This window comes from Pristiophorus japonicus, chromosome 8, assembly GCF_044704955.1.
Source record: "Pristiophorus japonicus isolate sPriJap1 chromosome 8, sPriJap1.hap1, whole genome shotgun sequence".
Classification (NCBI taxonomy): domain Eukaryota; kingdom Metazoa; phylum Chordata; class Chondrichthyes; family Pristiophoridae; genus Pristiophorus; species Pristiophorus japonicus.
In genome coordinates, this window is record NC_091984.1 from 131319779 (window position 1) to 131346389 (window position 26611).

General features: G+C 46.2%; 1 protein-coding gene across 1 annotated transcript in view; it reads right to left on the bottom strand.

Moving 5' to 3' along the window:
* Positions 1-26611, bottom strand: part of pappa2 (pappalysin 2) — a 586487-nt gene that overhangs the window by 12861 nt on the left and 547015 nt on the right. The window lies entirely within an intron of this gene.

The following is a 26611-nucleotide window of genomic DNA, read 5'->3' on the forward strand; positions in this document are numbered from 1 at the left end:
CAGGCAGGACGCTGGACACCCATTTCAAGGCACACTCAACAATAGAGTCGGGCAGCCAATGGGCAATAGATTAAAAAACAATCTTTTCTTTTGCCTACCTCCCTAATATTCAGGGCGAACGGGACAGTCAGCAGATGAAAATCGCCCCAATACTACTGCGACAGGTGTACCTGACTGCAAAACTGAAAGCTGGCTAACCATTTCACTTGGATAGGTTAGGGAGGACCAGGAGTCATGCTTATAGGTTAAGGAAAGGCCGAACTGGGTTGGCTGTTAGGCAGTTGTACTTTTACCTCCCCCCGCCCCCTCCCCCCAGAGAATACGGAACCTGTGAACAGATTCTCCGCCTCGTGTGGTAAATGCTGCTTTTTCAAGGGGGAGATGGACCTGTTTCTGGCTGGAGAGGAGATTATTGCACACAGGATGTAGTTATCCTACAACATAAACCAGATCCAGGGTGATTGCCTGGGCTAATTTCGATCACCTAAGGGGGTGTCAGAGAGGAACTTTACTGTTTCCCCCCATCTCCGTGGCCTGAGATTTATCTGACTTTTTGCAGATTACATTGCTCCGGCTTAGTGAGGAGTGTTTATCACAACTGTGTGGGACAGGTCGGATGGACCAGTAAATCTTTCCTGGTCTGCCATTTCCTTACGTTTGTATTTCAGAACTTTTAAAGTCTAGCTGCAGCAGGATTGGATCTTGTGCTTATAGATCCCAGGAGCTGAAGGAGCTCTGTAGAGAAACATTCCGAGCTGCATGCAAGAGGGCATGTGGTTTTGCACAACTGTAGTCAGCAGACTGACCAGAGATCTCATCTGTCTCTCTGCATGTGCCCGGCCACATTGCAGAATATGCAATCTGCCCAAGCCTATCTATCTGTTGCTAGACGGCACAGTGTCAGCCGTGGCTCAGTGGGTAGCACATTCACCTCTGAGTCAGAAGGTTGTGAGTTCAAGTCCCACTCCAGGGACTTTGAGCACATAAATCTAGGCTGACACTCCAGTGGAGTGCTGCACTGTTGGAGGTGCCGTCTTTCAGATGAGACGTTAAATCGAGGCCCCATCTGCTCTCTCAAGTGGACGTAAAGAATCCCATGGCACTATTTCGAAGAAGAGCAGGGGAGTTATCCCCGGTGTCCTGGCCAATATTTATCTCTCAATCAACATATCAAAAACAGATTATCTGATCATTATCGCATTGCTGTTTATGGGAGCTTGCTGTGTGCAAGTTGGCTGCCGCGTTTCCCACATTACAACAGTGACTACACTTCAAAATGTATTTCATTGGCTGTAAAGCGCTTTGAGATGTCCAGTGGTCGTGAAAGGCACTATATAAATTCAAGTCTTTCTTTACGGCTAAATGGCATGATCAGCTTGGATTTTTACAGTGCACTTAATGTCGAAAAACATCACAAAGCGCTTCATATAAGACTTAATCAAGCAAAAGGATGCCAAGCCAATTAGGAGGGATAAACAAAAGCTTGGTCAAAGAAGTCCGTTTTAAGGAAGACCATTAAAGAGGGGTTTATGGTGAATTCCAGAGGGGAGGGTCCAGGCGGCTGAATGCATGGCCGACAAAGGAGAGGGGACCAGAGAGTTCTAGGGGAGCTTGAAAGACTAAAGGATAGGAAGGAGAGACTTAAACATATGAAAATGAATTTGAAATTTGAGTCATTAGACTGGCAACCAAGGTCAGCAAGGACAGGGAGTGAGAGATAAGGAGATGTAGGATATGAGTTTTGGATCAGCTGAAGTTCATGGAGGTGAAGGATGGCCAGGAAAGAAATGTGGAAGTCTGACGGAGACAAAGGCACCGAATGAGTTTTTGAGGCACATAATCAGAGATGGGCGATATTCGGGGTGGAAGCAAGCCTGAGGATTGGGAGCAGTTTACAATTCAGCAAAAAAGGACCAAGAGATTGATTAAGAAGGGAAAAATAGAGTATGAGAATAAACTTGCAAGGAACATAAAAACCGACTGCAAAAGTTTCTACAAGTATGCAAAAAGAAAAAGATTAGTGAAAACAAATGTAGGTCCTTTACCGATAGAAACGGGAGAATTTATAATGGGGAACAATGGCAGAACAATTAAATAAATACTCTGGTTCTGTCTTCACGGAAGAGGATGCAATTAATGTCGCAGAAATGCTAGGGAGCCAACGGTCTAATGAGCAAGAGGAATTAAAGGAAATGATTATTAGTAAGAAAATAGTGCTGGAGAAACTAATGGGACTGAAGGCCGATAAATCCCAAGGGCCTGATGATCTGCATCCCAGAGTACTAAAAGAGGTAGCCATGGAAATAGTAGATGCATTGGTTGTCAGCTTCTAAAATTCTATAGATTATGGAACAGTTCCTGCAGATTGGAGGGTGGCAAATGTAACCCCACTATTTAAATAAAGAGGGAGAGAGAAAACAAGGAACTACAGACCGGTTAGCCTAACATTAGTAGTAAGGAAAATGCTAGAGTCTATATTATAAAGGATATGATAACGGCACACTTAGATAATATCAACGGGATTAGACAAAGTCAACATGGATTTATGAAAGGAAAATCATGTTTGACAAACCTACAGGAGTTTTTTTGAGGATGTAACTGATAGAATAGATAAGGGAAAATCAGTGAATGTAGTGTATTTGGATTTTCAGAAGGCCTTTGATAAAGTCCCACATAAGAGGTTAGTGTGCAAAATTAAAGCACATAGGATTGGGGGTAATGTACAGGCATGGATTGAAAATTGGTTAACTGACAGGAAACAGAGTAGGAATAAACGGGTCTTTTTCGGAGTGGCGGGTAGTGACTAGTGGGATCCCAGCTATTGACTATATATAAAAAATATCCTTATATATATACATACATATACATGATTTGGATGAGGGAGCCAAATGTAATATTTCCAAGTTTGCTGATGACACAAAACTAGGTGGGATTGTGAGTTGTGAGGAGGATGCAAAGACGCTTCAAGGCGATTTAGATAGGTTGAGTCAGTGGGCAAACTCATGGCAGATGTGGTATAACATGGATAACTGTGAAGTTATCCACTTGGGTAGGAAAAACATAAGGACAAAGTATTATTTAAATGGTGATGGCTTGGGAAGTGTCGATGTACAGAGGGACCTGGGTGTCCTTGTACACCAGTCATTGAAAGCAAACATGCAGGTGCAGCAAGCAGTTAAGAAGGCAAATGGTATGTTGGCCTTCATTGCAAGAAGATGAGAGTACAGGAGCAAGGATGTCTAACTACAGTTATAAAGGGCCTTGGTGAGACCGCACCTGGAGTATTGTGCGCAATTTTGGTCTCCTTACCATGAAAGGATATACTTGCCATAGAGGGAGTGCAGCAAAGGTTCACCAGACTGATTTCTGGGATAGTAGGACTGTCGTATGAGGTGAGATTGGGTCGACTAGGCCTGTATTCACTCGAGTTGAGAAGAATGAGAGGGGATCTCATCGAAATGTATAAAATTCTGACTGGGTTGGATAGACTGGATGCGGGGAGGATGTTTCCCCTGGCTGGGAAGTCTAGAACAAAGGGTCACAGTCTCAGGATATGGGATAAGAAATTTAGGACCGAGATGAGGAGAAATTTTTTCACTCAGAGGGTGGTGAACTTGTGGAATTCTCTACCACAGAAGGCTGTGGAGGCCAAGTCACTGAATATAGTTAAGAGGGAGATGGATAGATTTCTAGACACAAAAGGCATCAAGGAGTATGGGGAAAAAGCGGGAATATGGTGTTGAGATAGAGGATCAGCCATGATCATATTGAATGGCGGTGCAGACTCGAAGGGCTGAATGGCCTACTACTGCGTCTATTTTCTATATTTCTAACTAGGCAGTCTTTGTGATGGACAGGGTATGGACGCTGAAGTTGCAGAACATTCCGGTTCAACCTGAGACTGTGGTCGGATGAGGATGGAATTCTAGTGGGGGGGGGGGGGGGGGGGGGGGGAGTCTTCCCCATGTTCCACTGGAGGCTCAACCAGGACTGGATGTGGGTCGAGTGGCTGGATAGGCAGAGATGGGTATCAGAGTATCAGAGTACCTGTAGATGCTGACCCCACGGCTGTGGATGAGAAAAAAAGGGGGTCAGAGGTAATGATGGGAGGGCAAATGTAAGCAAGCAAGGTAAATCACACTTAGCTGGACAATGGAGGAGGATCAGGAGCTTTAGAACAGTCGCGGAGGGATCATCATCACAGGAGGTCCCTCGAAACGATAAGGGGATAAAGGGTTGTGGGAAGCGGGCAGGGAAGTGGAGCTGAGTCCATGATCAGATCAACCATGATCTTATTGAATGGTGGAGCAGGCTCGAGGGGTCGTATGGCCTCCTCCTGTTCCTATTTCTTATGTTCTTATGAAGCAAGGATGACTTGCTTCCACGACAAAAAAGGACGAGTTCACAGGTGTTTCAATGAAGGACCCGAACTACATCCTGAAGGGTGAAAGATGCCTGTACGTGAATATTTTTAATGTGGGGCTTGACAGAGCTAGGTCTTGGTCCAGTGGCAAGGATTACCCAAGACGACTGGAAACCAGCTCTGCTGCACATACCTAGTGCGCACACATATTGAAGTGTGGGCTGGCCCGTGCTGTCCCTGGGCTCCTGGCCCCAAACTCGCACCTCCCCTGGGCCCCGATCAGGTCCCTCCACAGTCTCTCGCCGCTCCAATCACCGACCTGGATCTTGATGACATCACTCTTCACAGCCGTCGCCTTCCTGCATCAGCTCGCGCTGTACTTTGCAATGGTTCGCCGCCATGCTGCTCCTGGGCCTCCGCACGCCACTCCTTTTATGGCGCCGACCTGCCGCTGATGTTCCCTCGCAGGTCAGGGCCTCCACATTGCAGAGGGATAATGCCCCACTGTCACATCGAACATCATTTGTGGGTGCTGTGGGAAGGGGTAGCAACCTGATAGGAGATATGGACATGGAGTGGGGAGGAGGAAAGGGAGGTTGGAGATGAGGCAATAGTTGGCGATGACAAAGGTGAGAAGCCTAAGGGGCGACCTATTAGAGGTCTTTACAATTCTGAAAGGTTTTGATATAGTGGATACAGAGAGAATGTTTCCACATGTTGGGAAGAGCATAACTAGAGTCCATTGATATAAGATAGTCACCAAGAAATCCAACAGGGAATTCAAAGAAACGTCTTTACCCAGAGAGTGGTGAGAATGTAGAACTCACTATCACGTAGTGGTTGAGGCGAATAGCATTGTTGCCTTTAAGGGGAGGCATGACAAGCATATGAGGGAGGGAGGAATAGAGGGTTATGCTGATAGATTTAAATGAGGAAAGACAGGAGGAGGCTCGAGTGGGGCATAAACGGCGGCATGGACTGGTTGGTCTGAATGGCCTGTTTCCGTGCTGTATATCCTATGTAATTTTGAAGGAGAGTGATGACAGCAGTTTTGAAACAGAGAGGTCAGTACCCAAGGAGAGGGAACCATTTATAATGCCAGAAGTCGGGCGCTCAGTAACTTAGTGGGAATGGGTTCAAGGGAAGGGGATGGGAGCCTCATGGATGAGATGAGCACGGCAATGGCATGGGAGAAGATGGGGTTAAGTGCTGGAGCAGGGAGGCTTGTTTGTGATGGAGACCAAGGGAGTAGAGAAGCCACAGGAGATGGTGATGTTGAGGGGGAGGTTGTCCTTTGAATATGGATTGCAGAGTTTATATGGAGGGAGAGATTTAGGGAAGACAGTGAAATCAGAGGAGAGAGGAGGGCAAGGGGGAGCTGAGATGAAGACTGCAATGACTGAGGAGTCGCCCAGTGCAGAGGCCACTGCAGGTGCATATATCCTCAAAGCTCGAGTGTGGTCAAGGCCCAGTCGTGCCATGTATAGCTAGGTGCCCCACCCCACCCCGTTGATGTGGCATACTCGCATATTTGTGATGTCTCAGTAGAAGCCCTGGGAAGAGGTGGCACCACTTGCTCCCCTCAACAGAAACGGAGAACTCCAAAACATAAGGACTTGGTGGCTGCTGAACAATCCTTCCTGCCAGAAGACCACAGGCCCCTTTGGAATGGCCTCCAGGATTGATGCAGTACAGCACAAGGTAACACGCTTGGAAAGTTATGAAACAAAGCAGGATTGCTCGCCAGGGCAACTGTGCAAAGAACTTTCTATACATACCTTGCAAAATCATAACAGCACGCAATCTACAGTTCTGTCCAAGTACTTTCACAGTATGGAGATTTTTTTTTAAAAAGAACTTAGAGTTTACAAGAAAGCTGGCGCCTTCAAATTATAAACCACTTCCCTCCTGGAATATTTTGAACAGTTTAACTATCTTATCAGGCCATGTGAGTACTTTTCTCAGGATAATCAGTCTCTATGGTGTAATTTGAGCTTTTGAGAAATACATTTCATCGCTTGACTGACTACGCAATGCTAACACATGAGTATAGTCCTGAAGGACTGCTGCACTGAGAGGTGCCTACAATCCATATTCATTCACCGTCAGAGAGACAGTTTGATAACATAAAAGCAAGTATTTTATTTCCTGTACATAGGAATGTAAAAGACTATTGCAGCCCATCCAGCCAGTTTTCCAGGAAATATAGCTCAGGCTATTGATCATTCCTGTCAATTACATTTTCTTCCAGGTCTTTATCCAATTCCCTGATTGAATCAGCCAGAGGTGCCTCTATTCCGCAACTTCTGCATACATAAGGACATCAGAAATAGGAGCAGGAGTAGGCCATACGGCCCCTCGAGCCTGCTCCGCCATTTAATACGATCATGGCTGATCCGATCATGGACTCAGCTCCACTTCCCTGCCCGCTCCCCATAACCCCTTCATTCCTTATCGGTTAAGAGACTGTCTATCTCTGTCTTAAATTTATTCAATGACCCAGCTTCCACAGCTCTTTGAGGCAGCGAATTCCACAGATTTACAACCCTCAGAGAAGAAATTCCTCCTCATCTCAGTTTTAAATGGACGGCCCCTTATTTTAAGATTGTGCCCTCTAGTTCTAGTCTCTCCATCAGTGAAAACATCCTCTCTGCATCCACCTTGTCAAGCCCCCTCATAATCTTATACTTTTCGATAAGATCATCTCTCATTCTTCCGAACTCCAATGAGTAGAGGCCCAACCTACTCAACCTTTCCTCATAAGTCAACCCTCTCATCCCCGGATTCAACCTAGTGAACCTTCTCTGAACTGCCTCTTTACGCTGTCTTTACTACCATCTCCGTTCTATGCTTAAGGTTGTGCCCTCTTTTGATAGATTCTGGCATGGTGGCGGTGATTAGACCCTGCTGAGGGTTACAGACTCAGTTTAAGAATGCATCTTCCGCAATGGGGCAAGAGGCACATCTCTGGTGACCTTAATCTTCTGCACCCAAGGAAATACAAGCCTCATCTATGCAACTTGTCCTCCTAATTTAACCCTTTTAACCCCGACTTCAGTCTGGTGAATCTGTGCTGCCCCCCCCCCCTCCCCCCCTCCCCCCCTCCCCAAGACCAATATATCCTTCCTGAGGGGCAGTGCTCAGAACTGAAATGGGGTCTAACCCAGAGCTTTATATAACTAACATAACTTCCACCTGCTTCGTATTCCAATGGAGATTAAAGCCCCATTAGCCTTTTAATTATTTTTGTTACTGCCCCACTAATTGTGATTTCTGTATATCGACCTCTGAATCTCGCTGCTCCTCCACAGTTCCCAGTTCTCACCAATAGAAAATACTCTGATCGATCTTTCTTAGGTCCAAAGTGGATGACCTATCACTTCCCCACATTGAATTCCATCTGCCACAGTTTTGCCCACTCACTTTATTTATCAATGCCCCTTTGCAATTTTCTGCTTTCATCTACACTATTTACTGTGTCACTTAGTTGGTGCTGTCAACAAATTTGAATACACAGCACTCCATTCCTTCCTCTAAGTCATTGATAAATCTAGTGCCAAGCTGAGGCCGCAGTACAGATCCCTGGCAGACAGCACTAGTCACAACCTGCTAATTGAGTACATAACCCATTATCCCTACTGTCTGGGGGCAGAATTGCCCCATGCCCCGATCGGGGTCAGTAACCTTCCAGGGCCAAGACATTTAGTGCCCGGAGAGGAAGTTCCACCCCAGCCGCTGAATTGGGCTTACCGCCCCTCAAAGGAAACCTCCTCCCAGTATCAACCCTGTCAAGAAAGAAAGAAGAAAGACTTGCATTTATGTAGCGCATTTCACGACCACTGGGCATCTCAGAGCGCTCTACAGCCAATGAAGTACTTTTGGAGTGTAGTCACTGTTGTAATGTGGGAAACGCGGAAGCCAATTTGCACACAGCAACTCCCACAAACAGCAATGTGATAATGACCGCCATGGGATCTTTTAAGTCCACCTGAGAGGCCTTGGTTTAACGTCTCATCCAAAAGATGGCACCTCCAACAATGCAGCACTCCCTCAGCCTAGATTTATGTGCTTAAGTTGCTGGAGTGGAACTTGAACCCACAACTTTCTGACTCAGAGGCATGTGTGCTACTCACTGAGCCACAGCTGACACTGTCAAGCCCCTTAAGAATTTTATATGTTTCAATTAGATCACCTCTCATTCTTCTAAACTCTCGGGAATATAGACCTAGTTTACTCATTCTCTCCTCATAGGACAATACCCTCCTCTCAGGAATTAGTCTAGTGAAGCTTTGTTACATCCCTCTAAAGGGAGTATATCCTTCCTTGGGTATGGAGATCAAAACTGTACACCGTATCACCAAGGCCCTATAGAGTTGCAGTAAGATGTCTTTACTCATATACTCCCTTTCAATAAAGGCTAAACTCTAGGGGGTGCTTTCTAATTGCTTGCCGTACCAGCATGTTAACTTTCTGTGATTCGTATACAAGGTCCCTCTGAATAACAACATTTCCCAATCTCTCACCATTTAAAAAATATTCTGCTTTTCTATTTTCCTACCAAAATGGATAACTTCACATTTCCCCACATTATGGGCCCAAGTTTCGAGCCGCGCAGTCCTGACCTGGACGCCCGTTTTTCGCGCCACAAAGTGCGCCTAAAAAAAACCTCCGTATTCTCCACCTCCCTGCTGGTCCTCTGGCCCTCGGCGCAGCGCAGCAGGAGCTGTAGAGGGCGGAGCTAGGTCCCTGCGCTGAAAACAGTGCCGGGACCTCTGGACATGCGCGCTACAGTGGGCACGCAAGTGCAGTAGCTCAGGCGCCTGAAACTGTGTGGGAGGGGCCCGAAGCACGCAGCCCCTAGCCCTGGCCGGATGGCCTCACTGGTGCTGCGTGAATAAGGCTCCTCCCACGGCCAGCTCCTGCTTCTTCCCAACCCGGACCCGACACCCGCTCCCCGCCACCCCCCTCCCCGCCCTCGGACCCGATCCGACACCCGCTCGCCCCCCGCCCCTGGACCGGACCTGACACCTGCTCCCCCCCCCCCCCGGACCCGACCCGACACCCATTCCCCCGCCCCCCCGCCCCCGGATCGGACCCGACACCCGCTCCCGACACCCGCTCCCCCCACCCCCACCCCACTCTCTGCCCAGACCCGACGCCCGCTCCCCCCACCCCGCCTCCGGACTGGATCCGACCTGACCTCCCTCCCCCCGACCTGACCTCCCTCTCCCTCCCCCCGACCCGAACCGACCTCCCTCCCACCACCCCTCCGACCTGACCCAACGCCACCTACCTGTAAATCTGGTGCTGGGGACGGGCCCTGCCCGAAGTCTCGGGCCCGGCCCGTTCAGCCTCCCTCCCCCTTCTCCCCCACCCCCCCCCCCCCAATCTCCTTCCCCCCCCCAATCTCCTTTATCACCTTCTCCCCCCTCCCCCCTCCTCCACCTTCTCCCCCATCTCTCCCCCTTCACTCCCTCTGCTCCCCCCCTCTCTCCTTCTAAGCCCCTCCTCCCCCTCCCCTCGCTGTCAGAAACACAGACACTGACAGACAGAGAATGAGAGACACACAGACACAGAGAGAGAGATAGAGACACTAACAGAGACACACTGAGGGGGGCATCCCAGCACTCTGTTGGCGGACTCCCGTTGCTGCAGTCGGTAAGTAGAAAATGTTTTATGTATTGATTTAAAAAAAAATTCTTATTAATTTTTTTTGATTGATTTATTGGTTGATTTATTGATGTATTTATCATTTATTATTGACGATGGCTCTTTATTTGTAAAACTGAAGTGTTTAATGTTTGTAAACTTCCCTTTAAACACCCCCCCCACACCATTCCCTACGCCTGATTTGTAACCTACGCCTGATTTTCTAAAGTGTAGACAAGGTTTTTTCGAGCGTACAAAAATCTTCACTTACTCCATTCTAAGTTAGTTTGGAGTAAGTTTTCACTCACGAAACTTTGAAATCAGGCGTAAGTAGCAGGACACGCCCCCTTTTGAAAAAAAAATCTGTTCCAAAGTGAAACTGTTCTAACTGACTAGAACTGGAGCAAACTAAATGATGAGAATTCCGATTTCTAAGATACTCTGTTCTACACCAGTTGCTCCTAAAAATCAGGAGCAAATCATGTGGAAACTTGGGGCTGTAATTTCCATCTGCCATGTTCTTGCCCACTCACTTAACCTGTCTATATCTCTTTGCAGCCTCTTTGCTTCCTCCTCACCGCTTACTTCCCTACCTAGCTTTGTATCGTCAGCAAACTTGGATACATTACACTTTTGTTTACAGTCTCTTATATGTTGAATGCCTTCTGGAAGTCCATATAAATAACCTCCATAGACATTCCTTATCTACCACGTTAATTATATCCTCAAAAAATTCAACTAGTTTTGTTAGATGTAACTTGCTCTTCGCAATACTTCAATGAGACCGTCCCTCAATCTTTACCAGTATATACATTCACAGGCTCCACAGCCTATCTTTCTAATTTAGATACATGATCCCAGCGGTGGATGTAACACAGCCCATAGCCACTATTTCAAAGAAGTACAGGGAAGTTATCCACAGTGCCCTGATCAATATTTGTCCCTCATCATCATCATAGGCAGTCCCTCGAAATGAGGATGACTTGCTTCCATGCCAAAAAAAGATGAGTTCACAAGTGTTTCAATGAAGGACGTAATATTCCAGGTCCTGAACTACATCCTGAAGAGTGGAAGATGCCTGTGCGTGGATATTTTTAACGTGTGGTGGCCTTTGCACACCAGCCACCACACGGGCTTGACAGAGCTAGGTCTTGGCCCAGTGGCAAGGGTGATCCAAGATGACTGGAGACCTGCTCTGCTGCACGGACCTAGTGCGCACACATATCGCAGTGTGGGCTGGCCCGTGCTGTCCCTGGGCCTCTCAAGCAACATCATTAAAAGCAGATTATTTGTTCATTATCATATTGCTGTTTGTGGGAGCTTGCTGTGTGCAAATGGCTGCCACGTTTCCTATTTTGCAACAGTGACTGTACTTCAAAAGTCCTTCATTGCCTGTAAAGCATTTTGGGATGTCCTGAGGATGAGAAAGGCACTATATAAATGTAACTTTTTCTTTACTCTTGGCACATTTGTTGAATTCTCATGAACTTTTTCAGAGATCACGTCTTTTTTCTACTCAGGACATTGCATTTTCTTTTAACTGTTCTAATGTTGGCAAATGCAGTAGTCAATTTGTACATAGTAAGCTCCCACAAATAGCAATGAGATAATGACCAGATTATGTGCTTTGGCGATGTTGATGGAGGGACAGATATTTGCTCGCACACCGGGAAAACTGCCTTGCTCCTCTTCTTTTTAAAATTGGCCTGCGGGGCCTCAGTTTAATATCTCATCCTAAGACGGTGCCTCCAATACCACAGCGCTTAAGTTTTAGCCGTGATTATAGCTTGTGTCTCTAGAGTGGGAATTGAACCCACAACCTTCTGACTTAGATCTGTGAGCTCTACCACTGAGCCACAGCTAACACTTAAACAGATACTTTAGGCCCAAGTTTCGACTGATTCCTAAATCTTAATATGATTAGGTAGAGTTGACATAGTTTTATGAAAAGGAAATTATGTTTGACAAATTTGTTAGAGTTTTTTGAAGATGTAACCAGCAGATGAATAAGGGAGAACCAGTGGATGTAGTTTATTTGGATTTTGAAAAAGCATTCGATAAGGTGCCACTCAAGAGGTAATTACACTCATGAGTTTGGGTGTAATATATTAGCATGGATCGAGCATTGGTTTATGGACAGAAAACAGAGTCAGAATAAATAGGACTTTCTTAGGTTGTCAGGCTGTAACTAGCGGGGTACCGTAAAGATCAATGTTTGGGCCTCAGCTATTTACAATCTATATTAATGACTTCGATGAAGGGACTGAGTGTAACATATCTAAGTTTGCTGATAATACAAAGTTAGGTGGGAAAGTAAGCTGTGTGGAGGATGCAAATAGGCTGCAGAAAGATATAGAAAGGTTGACTGAGTGGGCAACAACATAGCAAATGGAATACAATGTGGGGAAGTGTGAAGTTATCCACTTTGGTAGGAAAAACAAAAAAGCAGAATATTTTTTGAACAGCGCGAGACTGGGAAATGTTTGCATTCAGAGGGACTTGGGTGTCCTTGACATGAATCACAGAAAGTTAACATGCAGGTACAGCAAGCAATTAGGAAAGCAAATGATATGTTTACTTTTATACTCTAATCCCTTTGTAACAAAAGCTAAGAAGTCTTACTACAATTAGACAGGGCATTTGTGAGGCCACACCTGGAGTACTGTATACAGTTCTGGTCCCCTTACCTAAGGAAAAAAATACTTGCCTTGGAGGGAGTGCAATGAAGGTTCACTAGACTGGTTCCTGGGATGAGGGGATTGCCCTATGAGGAGAGAGTGAGTAGACTAGGCCTATATTGTCTGGTGTTTAGAAGAATGAGCGGTAATCGAATTGAAACATATAACATTCTTAAGGGGCTTGACAGTGTTAATGCTGAGAAAATGTTTCCCATGACTGGGGAATTTAGAACACGGGGATCACAGTCTCAGAATAAGGGGTCGGCCATTTGATTCGGCTTACATGGAATATACGACACAGAAACAGGCCATTCGGCCCAACCAGTCCATGCCAGCATTTATGCTGCACTCGAGCTATTTAGGACTGAAATTAGGAGAAATTTCTTCACTCAAAGGATTGTGAATCTTTGGAATTCTCTACCCTGGAGAGCTGTGAATGTTCAGTTGTTGAGTATATTCAAGTCAGAGGTCGATAGATTTTTGCAAATTAAGGGATATAGGGATAGTGTGGGAAGGTGGAGTTGAGGTAGAAGATCTCAACAGATGGCAGAGCAGGCTCAAAGGGCCAAATGGCCTATTCCAGCTCCTAATGTTCTTATGTTCTTAAATTCCCAAAGAACCTGAAGAATTTTGATATTGTAAAATGTGGTCAGTGCTGTCTGCCACTCAGTTCCATTTTGTGCCTTTATTCCCTCTGCTAGTTGCAGTCTCAAGCCTCAAATGAAATGGGCAATCTAATTTGCTCCAATGATCTCCTGACAGCAATTATAACGTGATCAATTGCTGGTGAACCCACTCACTGAGCTCAATTGCTTACTGTTCATCCCAGGGGCCAAATATCTATAGACGTTTACAGCATATTAAGAGCCTATTCAAGCCAGTGTATCTGCACAAGCGCTTTGCTAAAGCAATCCAAAACAAATCCCACACTACCCACTGTAATGTATTTGCTTCATGGGTCCTTTGCTCAAGAATTCATAACAACACATCGCTATTAAGAACTAATTGATTTATTAACAAAGGTTGAACAATCACACTGCACATTACCAGTTCATCCACTTGGCTCAGAACTGCATACCTCATCGTGGATGATCTGGACCCAACTGACTGGGGTTTTATTGAGTTTTGTGAACATCACATGACTGGCTAAGCCACTCACAATGTAACAGCTCTACAACTATTGTGTTGCAACATTAATACAAGCTATTAAAGAGTGGGGGGTGAGGCACTAAAACCGACACAATAAATAAATTAACTTTTGGCAGTAAACTGAATTCAAATTCAAATTTGGTTGCCGGGTGTGATGATGAACTCCAGTAGCTCCGGCGCCCACCTATCGCGAAACGGCACGAGCATACCGGTGGACACTGCGTGTTCCATCTTCAGGGACACCCTGGCTCGGATGTAACCACTGAAGAGAGGCAGGCAGTCGGGCTGAACGACCCCATCGACTGTCCGCTGCCTGGACCAGTTGATGACCCCCTTGGCCAGGCCCAGGAGCAGTCCTACGAGGAGGCCTTCCAACCTGCCCGCTCCCCTCTGCACACGGTGCCCAAAGATCAGGAGTGTGGGACTGAAGTGCAGCCAGAATTTGAGGAGCAGCCCCATCAAATATTGGAAGAGGTCCTGCAACCTTGCACACTCAAAATAAACATGGAACACGGATTCCTCTAGACCGTAGAAATTACAGGCGGCCTGGGAGTCCGTAAACCGACTTAAAAACGTATGGAACGGGCCTGCTCCGTGCAACACCCTCCAGGCCAAGTCCCCAATAAATAAAGGGAGGACTCCCATGTAGAGAGCACTCCATTGGGGACCCCCGCCTCCTCCAGACGGCAAGATGGTGCGCCATGGCGTGTCCGGACGGCAGACGAGGATGGCAAGGTGGAGAGTGTACAGGAGCAGCCCGTACAGGAATCCCCTCCGTGCAGAACTGAAAGACACGGAGGAGATTTCCCGGAGGAGGCTCAAGTTGTGAGGTGCCGGCTCCCGAGGGAGGTTTCAGGGCTTGGCGCCGATGGTGAATTCCGTCTGGATGGGATCGCCCTACGTGTTTGAGCCTCCTCGACACACTTAACAGAGTCAGGGCCCAGTGCCGTTTTTAGCAACTCGATGGCATTGGCCACAACAGCTCTACAAACCTGTGAGCATCCTCAGAGGTACATACATCACACCCGCCGCACTGTACATTTGACTGCTGCAACTGTCATCCTGTTCTATGGCCTTGATCCTACTATTAATCATCCTGTCCTTGCTCCTGCATCAAAACCCAACTTGTCTTCGACTCTAATTGATTCATTCTGGCCCTCATCTCTCCTTCCCACCAACAATCCTCAGGCTTTTGAAAACCAAGGCTCTCTTCACTTAACCATGACTTCTTGATATTCTCAACTACCCTTTGCCCTCTTTTTAACTTCCGTGCTGTCCTGTGCATAAAATATTGAGAAACTGTCCCCTCCAATACTGCTTTGGAGAGAGAGAGCGAAAACAGTACTGCATCAGCCCCAAAATTTTAAATGTTCTTTCTAACCCAGAGCCAGGATACACACTGTTTTTGAATGCTCTCTGCAGTTTCCCCTGCCCTACTCTTGTACTGAGGTGTGGTGGCACTGCCAGTGGCAGCCCTCTGGTGCCAGAAGACTATTTTATCATGGAAAGGATCATCATGAACCTTTCCCTGTACTTATCCAAACAGGCTTGCTTTCAAGCAGGTTGCCCATTAGGAGTGGGAACCCTGACCTATTTTTAATCTCTTCCCCTTCCCCGCCCCCGCCACCGCCACCCCCCACCCACCCAAGTAAAGGACCTGAGGTGAATATATTGGCCCAGAAATCTAGGCCTCCCCAGGTCCGTACGGAGTTTCTACGGACCCAGGAAGGCATCGGAAAAGCTGGTTTTCGGCACGCAATGTGCTGGAAACCGGCATTTCCGATCTGTCAAGTTTCTGGCTTAACAGATCCAAGGCATATCGGGAGCGAGGACACTTGCAAGGGCAAGATTGCGGGATTTACCCAGATCTTGCCCAGCAAATGTCCTCAAAACTCTTGCGCCTAATAAAAGCAGGCGCATAGAGTTTTAAAACACACAAAAAGATTGTAAAATAAAATTTTTAAAACATATGTTTTGGTTAAAAACCCTCCCACTGCAGTAAGTTTATTTTAAACCCTAATTAGATAAAAAAAATTAAAAATTGGAAAAATATATATTTTTAAATACATAAATAACTATTTAAATTAATAAAAATATGTAGTGCATTTTTTCTATCTTTTATTATTGCATATTTGGGGGCTGTTTCTAATTCATAATACTCTGTAATGGGAACTTCAACTTACGGAGTTCCCATTATCATGAATGAGAATATATTATACCTGATTGGCTGCCCAGAGCCATGTGACTGCAGCTCCAGGCCTGCGCATGTCCTGATGTGAACGTGCTCCATTGCGCAAGAGTAGGAGGCCTCGACTCCGGGATCTCTGGCGAACATTCGACCAAAAGGTAGGTGCGCATCTTCTGTCCTATTTTTAGTCGGACGACCGCGGGATGAAACCGGGATTTCTGGGCCATTAATTTGTTAAAGCAATAAACTAACCTGAGCACATAAATCTAGGCTAACGCTCCAGTGCAGTGCTGTGGGAATGCTGCACTGTTGGAGGTGCCGTCTTTCGGATGAGACATTAAACCGAGGCCCTGTCTGCCCTCTCAGGTGGAGGTAAAAGATCCCATGGCACTATTTCGAAAAAGAGCAGGAGCGATATCCCTGGTGTCCTGGCCAATGGGGGGAAAATTCCAGTTGGAGGCTTCCTTTGGAAGAATGCCTCCGACCCTAAACTTTTTTGCGAAAGTACCTGGTGGTCCCGGAGGCGCCTTCAATTGCGGTCGGAGACCTTCATTTGCATACAGGGAGATGACTTCCCTGTATGTACGAAAATGCTGGAGTCATGTGGGCCTGGACCACCAATCACTATGCAGTATTCTCATTGATAATAATGGGATCTCCTTTTTTATGAGTTCCCATTATTATCAATGAGAAAACCCTTCTAAAACAAGAAAAACAGCATAATAAATACATAAAACACCTCACATATTTAAAAGTAATTGAAATTAAATGTAATTAAATGTTTTAGAAAAAAAAATTGGATTTGTTTTATAACGTGTTTTAATAGTGTTGAAAATAAACTTGCCTTATGGACAGGGATTTTAATATAAAAATGAGTGTTTAAATTAAATTTTTATATGTTTTAAAAGTCTTACGCTGGTAAAAGTAAGCTACGCGCCTGCTTTTATCAGGTGTAACAGTTTGAAGGACATTTGCTTGCCATGAGTTGGGAAAATAGCCCAATCTCTCCCGCACGGATGTCCTTCTCCCGGTGATGCAGAGGATCAATCAAGAGAAATCTTGACAGGTCGGAAAAGCCGTTTTTTTGGCGCATGCACATCGCACCCCAAAAACTGGCATTTGCGAGGCCTTGCTGGGTCCATGCGCACTTTGTACGGACCCAGCGAGGCCGGAATTTTCGGCACAATATTTATCCCTCCATCAACATAACAAAAACAGATTATCTGGCCATTATCGCACTGGCCCGAAAACAGTTTGCGAGGCCTCTCCGGGTGCGTACAATATGCACAGGTGCCCGAAGAGGCCTCGCAAACTGTTCCCGGGCGCAAACTTTACCGCCCCGCCGCCATCACCACCCCAAAAACATCAAAGGCGAAAATCCAGTACTTCAATGGCTGTAAAGTGCTTTGGGACGTTGGGTGGTTGTGAAAGGCGCTATATAAATGCACGCCTTTTTTTTTTAAATATTGATTTCAGGTTCAACTTTAATCATCGCCTGCGTCGACAACGATTTGTGTCCAAGACCCATACTAATTTGCCAGAAGTAAATGCCAATATTTATGCTGTAAATATCAGAACCAGTCCTTCGAGTGTTGTGGTTTGAATAGGAAGTTATTCTCTTGCGCAACTCTCACCACAGCAGAAGACATCCAGAATGTTGTTGTGGAGCAGCAATTCCCCAGCTTTTCCCTTTCTTTCTTGCGCCCCCCCTCCCGCCACTGTTATTAATAACTTGGTATTAAACCAAGAACTTTCCTCCTCCATCTCCCACTCTCAGTACAAAGGTGAAATGAGTGCATCCCCTGCAAATGGCTGAGGTAATCCAACAGACTGATTCACTTAGGAGAACAAAAACAAAGATGACTGAAACTCAGACCATATGTACAGTGAACTAACGGCTGCTTTAGCTGCCAGCAAGGTGCACGTGTTTTCTATGTTGTGATCACTGTCTGACAAACTACATCAGCCTAACTGAAAACAGTAAATGTTGTGCGGCAAGATCAGCTCCTTTGGTGGTGAACAGAGGCTACCACAGACACTCCTTCAGTGCTGCCCCAGTGTCATTACCATGCAACAAGTCAAAGGGCTGGGTTTTAGGCTCTTCTGTTTTCGAGGTGAAAACGGAGTGGGGCAGGAAAGTTACCGGCTGGGAATAGTCAGCGCTTCAGTAAGGAACTTTCACCTTCTGGGCCCTGCGTCAGAGAGTGCAGCACGAAGGGAGGTGTTGTACAACTTTGAGGCGCAAAAATGGGAAACTCGCTAACTAAAGTGTCGGGCCGTGTGCGCTCCGAGAGAGGACTGTGGGGGGGGGGGGGGGAGGGGGTGGGGGGTGGAGTGGGGGGTGAGGACCTTAAGAAAAAAACACAAAAACATTCCCAAGACATTGCCCATGCCACCACAACACAAATCTAAAAAAAAAAAATTAAAAGAACAAACACTGGCACTTACTTTTACAGCATTTTACCTTCCTTACCGCCACCGGCCTGGCTGGATCACTCGGGTTTCCCAGGCAGTCATTGCGAGGTGCGATTCCAGGCGGACGGGTCGCGTTCGAGTCCAAATTACTGACAGTGTCGCAAACAGGGGCGTTGCACACCCGGCACAGCTCTTCCCGGCGGTGCTGCTCAGTGCTGCCACAAAACCCGACCCGAGAAACGCGACCGGACGCAGGAAACCTGAACGCCGTCTTTGACACTGCTCAGGGGCGAAACCCAGAATGCAAAGGACCGGAAAATCCAGCCAGGATCAGCTGGTGTATGGAGATCTACGTAATCTATATGGGATGAGTATTTCTTCTCTTGCCTCCAATCTACTTCAGTCAATCACAACCTTTTTTATGGCCTTGTCCCTTGTGAACTTTCCACCTTAGCTCCAAATGCACCATTGCCCCCTACATATGCTTCCTCCTTACTGCACTGAAACCCAGACTCACTTTGCATTGGTCTTTGGGCCTGAATTTTTGGTTCGTTGTCGCTCTGTTTTCGCCCCGAGTGGCGGTAATGGCGGTGAAGAGGCGCCCTGCCGGCACATTCAGTGTCGGGTTTTCGGGGGCACGGAGCAGTACCGCCCAGGAGAGGCGAACCGGTGTGCACGCCTCTGGTTTCGACACCGTCTCGATATCTGAAACTCTCCCGTTCCATATCGCATCCCAGTGGGACCGCCTGTGAAGGCTGGCGTTTCCAGTTGTAGCAGCCGCAGCAAGGGAAGGAATGTCGACGCAAGGTAAGCGTGATTGTTTTTTATTTTTGCGATTCATGTGGATGTGCCCCAAGTGGGAAGTACATAAGAACATAAGAAATAGTAACAGGAGGAGGCCATTTGGCCCCTCGAGCCTCCTCCGCCATTCAGTAAGATCATGGCTGATCAGATCTTGGCCTAACTCCACTTGCCTGCCCGCTCCCCATAACCCTTGACTCCCTTGGAAGAGGAACGCTAAAACCAGCAGTGCGCGCTTCTCTTAGGGTGATAGTGGGACGCTAACTTCAGAGTGATAACCAAGGTCCACCGCTGCATATGAATCCTGCAGATCCCATGGAGGTGCGCCCCGAGAGAGGGGCTTTTTGTGTCGTGATTAGCACCACGCGGTGAGCCTGGCGAATGAACTGAATTTTGCTTCCGGGCCATTGCTCACTCACCGTTTCAGCCGCACTACAGGGCCAGGCGCTAAAACCAGACTGAAGTTTGCGGCTGGTGCTAAAATCACCGCGCCCGGTCGATAAGGCATTATCACGCCATTAGTGCCCTGCCCCCTGGGCGCCAACAGGCGGTGCTAACCAATTGAATTTCTAGCCCAAAATATTTACTCCGCCAAAACCTTCAAGTGATTATTTCCATAAGCCATGTTTCTGAGCAACAATATACCCGACTGCGGCATTCATTCAAACACCCAGTGGCAGTGGGTTTCTGGCTATGAATGCAGGGCACAGACACACTGCAATAAAATGTTTAGTAGTGCAGGTAATGGCCCAGACAGCATGTAGCTTGAGATTTGTTTCAGTGAGTGCCCCCTGCTGTGCTCACTAATAAAAGAGTCACAGTAAATAGCATTACCATAAATTTAACTTTATGACTTCAGGCAACATCCTACTGGGCAATTCTTCAAACATTAAAACCTTAGCTGAAATAAAAATAATGATTGCAAACTGAAGGAGATTTCCTTCTTTTCCTTGCCTGGAGCCAAGAGTGAGAATGTGACATCATTTGTTTTTAATGAATGAATAATTGGGACCAACTCCTTTAAAATGTTACCAATGTTCTCACCCCTTATCGCCAGCTTCGGCTGGAGTGATGGTGGGAGTTAAGAGCCTTGGCTGGAGTGACGGTGGGAATTAAGGACCTCGGTTGGAGTGACGGTGGGAGTTAAGGGCCTCAGCTTGAGTGATGGTGGGAGTTAATAGCCTCGGCTGGAGTGGCAGTGGGAGTTAAGAGCCTCGACTGGAGTGACGGTGGGAGTTAAGGGCCTTGGCTGGAGTGACGGTGGGAGTTAAGGACCTCGGCGGCACCCCCTGGGCTGGCCCGGTTCCTCCCTCCGGCCACTGACTGCTTTATAGCGTGTCATCAGGTGAAGACAGGATTTGGCTGATGATCTTGCCCATGTTGCACATCTCTTCAGCTCATCTTTGGTGAGCCTTCTGTCATCATCTTGGACATGTCCAATGCCTTAGACAGGGTTTGGCATGGTGCAATTCTAAACAAGTTATCATCGTAGCTATATTCGTTCTGTGCTGAAGTATATGATAATGTGTCAGCTGTGGCTCAGTGGGTAGCACACTTGCCTCTGAGTCGGAAAGTCATGGGTTCAAGTCCCACTCCAGTAACTTCATAAATCTAGGCTGACACTCCAGTGCAGCGCTGAGGGAGTGCTGCACTGTCGGAGGTGCCGTCTTTTGGATGAGACATTAAACCGAGGCCCCGTCTGCTCTCTCAGATGGACGTAAAAAGTCCCATGGCACTATTTCCAAAAGGAGCAGGGGAGTTACCCGGTGTCTACTCCAATATTTACCCCTCAATCAACATAATAAAAACAGATTATCTTGTCATTGTCACATTATTTGTGGGAGTTTGCTTGTGCGCAAATTGGCTGCCACGTTTCTCACATTACAACAGTGACTACACTCCAAAAATGACTTCATTGGCTGTAAAGCGCTTTGAGACGTCCGGTGGTCTTTCAATAACCCATGCCTCACAGCCATACCTGATCCTAAACTCAACTGACATCACGCGTATCAAACAAGATATACAGAATCACAATCAGAAACAGGAACCTTGCCAGTATTTCCCCCACCCCCAACCTGATAGTATTAAACCAATTGTAACACCCCTGTGCTGCACTAGATGAGAACAGGTCATTCAGCATAGACTGGGCTTTCAGTCTAGGTACGGCAACAACTTGTGATATGGTCCTTAACATAGTAAAATGTCCCAAGGCGCAGCACAGGAGCATTATCAAACAACATTTTACAATGCGGCATAGGCAACCAAAAGCTTGGTCAAAGAGGTACATTCCAAGGAGGAAAGAGAGGAGCAGAGATTTAGGGAGGGAATGCCAGAGGTTAGGGCTCAGACAGTTGAAGGTATGGCCGCCAATGGTGAAGTGATGAAAATCAGGCCTGTGCAAAAGGCCAGAATTGGAGGAGTGCAGGGATCTCAGAAGGTTGTATGGCTGGAGGAGGTTACAGAGATGGGGAGGGATGAGGCATGAAGGGATTTGTAAACAACGATGAGAACTTTAAAATCGAAGCATTGCTGGACCAGGAGCCAATGTAGGTCAGTGAGCACAGGGGTGATGGGGGAAGAGGACTTGGATGTGAGTTAGGATATGATACCCTAACTAGCCCAACAAGAGTGGGGGCAATTCTGGATTTGGTTTTAGGGAATGAAGCTGGGCAGGTGGAAGGAGTATCAATGGGAGAGCATTTTTGTGGTAGTGATCATAATTCAGTTAGATTTAGCATAGTTATGGATAAGAACAAAGATAGAACAGGAGTAAAGGTTCTAAATTGGGGGTAGGCCAATTTTACTAGGTTGAGAAGTGATTCAGAAAAAATGGACTGGAAACAGCTACTTGAAGGTAAGGTAAATCAGTGTCAGAGAACTGGGAGGCTTTCAAGTGGGAGATACAAGGGGTTCAGGGTAAACATGTTCCCACAAAGAAAAAGGGTACAACTGCCAAATGTATATTCTCCTGGACGACAAGGTGCATACAGGGTAAGGTAAGGCAAAAACGGGAAGTTTAGATCAGAGATCGAGAGCTGAATACTGCAGAAAGCCAAGAAGAGTATAGAAAGTGTCGGGGTGAAATTAAAAAGGAAATTAGGAAAGCAAAGAGAGGGCATGAAAAAATAATGGCAAGTCGAATCAAAGAAAATCCAAAGATGTTATATAATTACATAAAGAGCAAGAGGATAACTAAAGAAAGAGTTATTAGGGACATAAATGGTATCCTATGTGTGGAGGCGGAGGATGTGGGTAAGGTCCTTAATGAATATTTTGCAGCTATCTTCACAAAAGAGGGGGACAGTGCTGACGTTGATGTTAAGGAGGAAGAGAATGATAAACATAGTAAGAGAGGAAGTATTAAGGGGTTTAGCATCTTTGAAAGTAGATAAACCGCCAAGACCGGATGAAATATATCCAAGGCTACTAAAAGAAGCAAGGGAGGAAATTGCAGAGACTCTGACCATCATTTTTCAAACCTCCCTGGCTACAGGAGTTGTGCCAGAGGATTGGAGAATTGCTAACATTGTACTATTGTTTAAAAAGAGTGGAAGGGATAAACTGAACAATTACAGGCCAGTTAGTTTAAACTCGGGGGTGGGCAAATTACTGGAATCAATTCTGAGCGACAGTAAAAACCTTCAATTAGTTACAGTAACAACTTGTGATATGTAAATGTCCTAAGGCACAGTACAGGAGCATTATCAAACAACATTTTACAATGAGGCTTGGGCGACCAAAAGCTTGGTCAAAGAGGTATGTTTCAAGGAAGAGAGAGAGGTGCAGAGATTTAGGGAGGGAATGTCAGAGGTTAGGGCCCAGACAGTTGAAGGTACGACCGCCAATGGTAAAGTGATGAATATCAGGCCTGTGCAAAAGGCCAGAATTGGAGGAGTGCAGAGATCTCAGAAGGTTGTACGGCTGGAGGAGGTTACAGAGATGGGGAGGGATGAGACATGAAGGGATTTGTAAACAACGATGAGAACTTTAAAATCGAAGCATTGCTGAACCAGGAGCCAATGTAGGTTCGTGAGCACAGGGGCGATGGGGGAAGAGGACTTGGGTATGAGTTAGGATATGATAGCCTAACAAGCCCAACAAAAGTGGGGGGCAATTCTGAATTTAGCTTTTGGGAATGAAGCTGGGCAGGTGGAAGGAGTATCAGTGGGAGAGCATTTTTGTGGTAGTGATCATAATTCAGTTAGATTTAGCATAGTTATGAATAAGGACAAAGATAGAACAGGAGTAAAGGTTCTAAATTGGGGGTAGGCCAATTCACCATTGAGAAGTGATTTAGCAAAAATGGACTGGAAACAGCTACTTGCAAACCTGAGGACTGGGAGAAATTTAGAATTCAGCAGAGGAGGATAAAGGGTTTAATTCGGAGTGGGAAAATAGAGTATGAGAGGAAGCTTGCTGGGCACATAAAAACTGACTGCAAAAGTTTCTATAGATATGAGAAGAGAAAAAGATTAGTGAAGACTAATGTAGGTCCCTTGCAGTCAGAATCAGGTGAATTTATAATGGGGAACAAAGAAATGGCGGACCAGGTAAACAAATACTTTGGTTCCGTCTTCATGAAGGAAGACACAAATAACCTACCGGAAATACTAGGTGACCGAGTGTCTAGTGAGAAGGAGGAACTGAAGGAAATCCTTATTAGGCGGGAAATTGTGTTAGGGAAATTGATGGGATTAAAGGCCGATAAATCCCCGGGGCCTGATAGTCTGCATCCTAGAGTACTTAAGGAAATGGCCCTAGAAATAGTGGATGCATTGGTGATCATTTTCTAACAGTTTATCAACTCTGGATCAGTTCCTATAGACTGGAGGGTAGCTAATATAACACCATTTTTTTTAAAAAGGAGAGAGACAACAGGTAATTATAGACCAGTTAGCCTGACATCAGTAGTGGGGAAAATGTTGGAATCAATTATTAAAGATGAAATAGCAGCGCATTTGGAAAGCAGTGATAGGATCGGTCCAAGGCAGCATGGATTTATGAAAGGGAAATCATGCTTGACAAATCTTCTAGAATTTTTTGAGAACGTAACTAGTAGAGTTGTCAAGGGAGAACCACTGGATGTAGTGTATTTGGACTTTCAAAAGGCTTTTGACAAGGTCCCACACAAGAGATTGGTGTGCAAAATTAAAACACATGGTATTGGAGGTAATGTACTGACGTGGATAGAGAACTGGTTGGCAGACAGGAAGCAGAGTGTCGGGATAAACGGGTCCTTTTGAGAATCGCAGGCAGTGACTAGTGGGGTGCTGCAGAGCTCAGTGCTGGGACACCATCTATTTACAATATATATCAATGATTTAAATGAAGGAATTGAGTGTAATATCTCCATGTTTGCAGATGACAGTAAGCTGGGTGGCGGTATGAGCTGTGAGGAGGATGCTAAGAGGCTGCAGGGTGACTTGGACAGGTTAGGTAAGTGGGCAAATGCATGGCAGATGCAGTATAATGTGAATAAATGTGAGATTATCCATTTTTGTGGCAAAAATAGCGGCAGATTAGGAAAAGGGGAAGTGCAACAAGACCTGGGTGTCATAGTACATCAGTCATTGAAAGTTGACATGCAGGTACATCAGGCGGTGAAGGCGGCAAATGGTATGTTGGCCTTCATAGCTAGGGGATTTCAGTATAGGAGCAGGGAGGTCTTACTGCGGTTGTACAGGGCTTTGGTGAGGCCTCAGCTGGTATATTGTGTTCAGTTTTGGTCTCCTAATCTGAGGAAGGACATTCTTACTATTGAAGGAGTGCAGCGAAGGTTCACCAGACTAATTCCGGGGATGGCAGGACTGACATATGAGGAAAGACTGGTTCGACTGGGCCTGTATTCACTGGAGTTTAGAAGGATGAGAGGGGATCTCATAGAAACATATAAAATTCTGACGGGACTGGACAGGTTAGATGCAGGAAGAATGTTCCCGATGTTGGGGAAGTCCAGAACCAGGAGACACAGTCTAAGGATAAGGGGTAAGTCATTTAGGACTGAGATGAGGAGAAACTTCTTCACTCAGAGAGTTGTTAACCTGTGGAATTCTCTACCGCAGAGAGTTATTGATGCCAGTTCATTGGATATATTCAAGAGGGAGTTAGATATGGCCCTTATGGCTAAAGGGATCAAGGGGTATGGAGAGAAAGCACGAAAGTGGTACTGAGGTGAATGATCAGCCATGATCTTATTGAATGGTGGTGCAGGCTCGAAGGGCCGAATGGCCTACTCCTGCACCTATTTTCTATGTTTCTATGTTTCATTTAGAAAGACACAGATTAGCAAGAACAATCAGCATGTATTTATTAAGGGAAGGTAATGTCTGACTAGCGTGATTGAATTTTTTAAGGAGGCAACAAGAGGTTCGATGAGGGCAGTGCGTTTGAAGTAGTCTGCATGGATTTTCCAAGGCTTTTGGCAATGTCCATCATGACAGGCTGATCAAAAAAGTAAAAGCCCATGGGATCCAAGGGAGAGGGGCAAATTTGAATCCAAAATTGACTCAGTGGCAGGTAGCAAAGCGTAATGGTTGATACGTGGTTTTGCAACTGGGACACTGTTCCAATGGGGTTCCACAGGCTCAGTGCTGGGTCCCTTGCTTTTTGTAGTATATATTCATGATTTGAACTTAAATGTAGGGGGCATGATAAAGAAGTTTGCAGATGGAACAGAGGAGGCTGAGGGGAGATTTAACTGAGGTGTACAAAATTATGAGGGGCCTAGATAGAGTGGATAGGAAGGACCTATTTCCCTTAGCAGAATAACCAGGGGGCATAGCTGTTAAGTAGTTGGAAGAAGGATTAGAGGGGAGATGAGGAGAAATAAAATTCACACAAAGGGTGGTGGGGGTCTGGAACTCACTGCCTGAAAGGGTTGTAGAGGCAGAAACCCTCATCACATTTAAAAAGTACTTGGATGTGCACTTAAAGAGCCGCGACCTACAGGGCTACGGACCTAGTGCTGGAAAGTGGGATTAGGCCGGGTAACTCTTTTTCGACCGGCATGGACACAATGGGTTGAAATGGCCTCCTTCTGTGGTGTAATCTTTCTATAATTCTATGATTAGCAGAGTTTTAGATGAGCTCAAGTTCATGGAGGGTGCAAGGTGGGAGGCCGCCCAGGAGAGCACTGTTACAAGTTGTTGTTGAGTCCAGAGTTAACAAAGGCATCGAAGTGGGTTTCAGCAGCCCGTAAATTGAGGCAGTAAGTAAGTGGTCTTGGTGATGAGAGCATATGGGGTCGGAAGCTCAGCTCGGGGTCAGATAGGATGCCAAGGTTGCAAACGGTATGGGTTCAGCCTCAGACACAGGCCTGGGAGAGGGATGGAGTCAGTGGATGGGAATGGAGTCCATGCTGGGAACCGA